The 2,500-nt window shown below is 42.9% G+C and overlaps 1 protein-coding gene across 14 annotated transcripts in view; it reads right to left on the bottom strand.

Moving 5' to 3' along the window:
• Positions 1-2,500, bottom strand: part of LOC123989556 (transcription factor 4-like) — a 474,938-nt gene that overhangs the window by 262,102 nt on the left and 210,336 nt on the right. The window lies entirely within an intron of this gene.

Raw genomic sequence — 2,500 nt, 5'->3', positions numbered from 1 at the left:
ATTGTACTAGGAATCTCTAGTCTTAATTTCCTACCGCGTTGTATATACGATCAAACAAGACATCTGCTATGCTGTAGATTCTCACACACACACAGGCAGCATTAAGATCTGGGTTCTGTATCACTGTCTCTTTTATAAAACGGTTACATCTTAAGACCTTTGTGCAAACTGTATATGTTTCCAAGATGCATGACTACCGTAGCGGAGGGAGAAAACAGACTCATCTGGATCAAAGAGCCTATATGAACTAAAGGTTAACAACAGACACGTCTGGATCAAAGAGCCTATATTAACTAAAGGTTAACAACAGACACGTCTGGATCAAAGAGTCTATATGTACTAAAGGTTAACAACAGACACGTCTGGATCAAAGAGCCTATATGAACTAAAGGTTAACAACAGACACGTCTGGATCAAAGAGTCTATATGAACTAAAGGTTAACAACAGACACGTCTGGATCAAAGAGTCTATATGTACTAAAGGTTAACAACAGACACGTCTGGATCAAAGAGCCTATATGAACTAAAGGTATGTAAAAGGTTAACAGAACAAGATTAAATAATATTTAATGTTGTTTTGATTTGTTAGCAAAAAATGAAGTTAACAGTCTGACCAGACTAAAGAGTACTGTACACAACAGTATGTGATTTCACTAACAGTCTGACAAGACTAAAGAGTACTGTACACAACAGTATGTGATTTCACTAACAGTCTGACCAGACCAGACTAAAGAGTACTGTACACAACAGTATGTGCTTTCACTAACAGTCTGACAAGACTAAAGAGTACTGTACACAACAGTATGTGATTTCACTAACAGTCTGACCAGACTCAAGAGTACTGTACACAACAGTATGTGATTTCACTAACAGTCTGACCAGACTCAAGAGTACTGTACACAACAGTATGGGATTTCCTCAGACAGCTTAAGATAGCCTGGCTAAAGCACGGTGAGCACAGCTTTCAGTCTGGTTCAACCAGGCTAAGTTTAGGAGGCAAGTTGAATGGAAAACCAAGCAGCCGTACAACATAAGACTATAGTGAAATAATGTGGTTTGAGCTGCACTAAGAGGACTGACTCACTCCAGTACTCAACACAGCTCCTCAATATGGTTGGGTGGTATGCAGATGTTCATACCGTCATACCGTTTCTGTACCATACCGGGGTATACGGTATTACTGAATGTGCACAGAAGGGGGCGCTACTTCATTTTTTGAGAGGGGGGGGACAAAGAAAACAATTTAGGCAACAGGGATCTTGATCCAAGAGGAGATGGAATGTCTGCTGTAACCAAGAAGTTTGATCTTCACAACCAAATGCATAGCTGGAGCTCTGAGGTGGAGCCCTGAGCTGGGGCCCTGAGATGGAGCCTTGAGATGGAGCCCTGAGATGGAGCCCTGAGCTGGGGCCCTAAAATGGAGCCCTGAGATGGAGCCCTGAGATGGAGCCCTGAGATGGAGCACTGAGATGGAGCACTGAGATGGAGCCCTGAGATGGAGCCCTGAGATGGAGCTCTGAGATGGAGCCTCTGAGATGGAGCTCTGAGATGGAGCCCTGAGATGGAGCCCTGAGATGGAGCTCTGAGATGGAGCCCTGAGATGGAGCTCTGAGATGGAGCTCTGAGATGGAGCTCTGAGATGGAGCCCTGAGATGGAGATCTGAGATGGAGCTCTGAGATGGAGCTCTGAGATGGAGCCCTGAGAGCTCTGAGATGGAGCCCCTGAGATGGAGCCCTGAGATGGAGCTCTGAGATGGAGCCCCTGAGATGGAGATGGAGCTCTGAGATGGAGCTCTGAGCTGGAGCCCTGAGCTGGATATAATTGATTTGACACATCTAAGATTTTCTCATAGTTACAATGCCTTCAGAAATAATTTAAAATGGATACAACTGAGATTCTGTGACGCTGATATATACACACAATACCCCATAATGTCAAAGTGGAATTTTGCTTGTACAACATGTTAGAAATGTATACAAAATGAAAACTATTCAACCTCTTTGTTATGACAAGCCTAAATAAGTTCAGGAGTAAAATGTGCTTAATAAGTCACATAATAAATTGCATGGACTCACTGTCTGCAATAATAGTGTTTAACATGATTTCTGAGTGACTACCCCACCTCTGAAACCCCACACATACAATTATCTGTAAGGTCCCTCAGTCGAGCAGTGAATTTCAAACACAGATTCAACAACAAAGACCAGGGAGGTTTTCCACTGCCTCGTAAAGAAGGGCACCGATTGGTAGATGGGTAAATAACATTTAAAAAGCAGACATTGAATATCCCTTTGAGCACGGTGAAGTTATCAATTACACTTTGGATGGTGTATCAATACACCCAGTCACTACAAAGATACAGGCGTCATTCCTAACTCAGTTGCCGGAGAGGAAGGAAACCACTCAAGGATTTCACCATGAGGCCAATGGTGACTTTAAAACAGTTACAGAGTTTAATGGCTGTGTTAGAAGAAAACTGATGGATCAACAACATTGTAG

The sequence above is a fragment of the Oncorhynchus gorbuscha genome, linkage group LG11 (assembly GCF_021184085.1).
Source record: "Oncorhynchus gorbuscha isolate QuinsamMale2020 ecotype Even-year linkage group LG11, OgorEven_v1.0, whole genome shotgun sequence".
NCBI lineage: Eukaryota > Metazoa > Chordata > Actinopteri > Salmoniformes > Salmonidae > Oncorhynchus > Oncorhynchus gorbuscha.
This window is presented reverse-complemented; position numbering and strand designations above follow the sequence as displayed.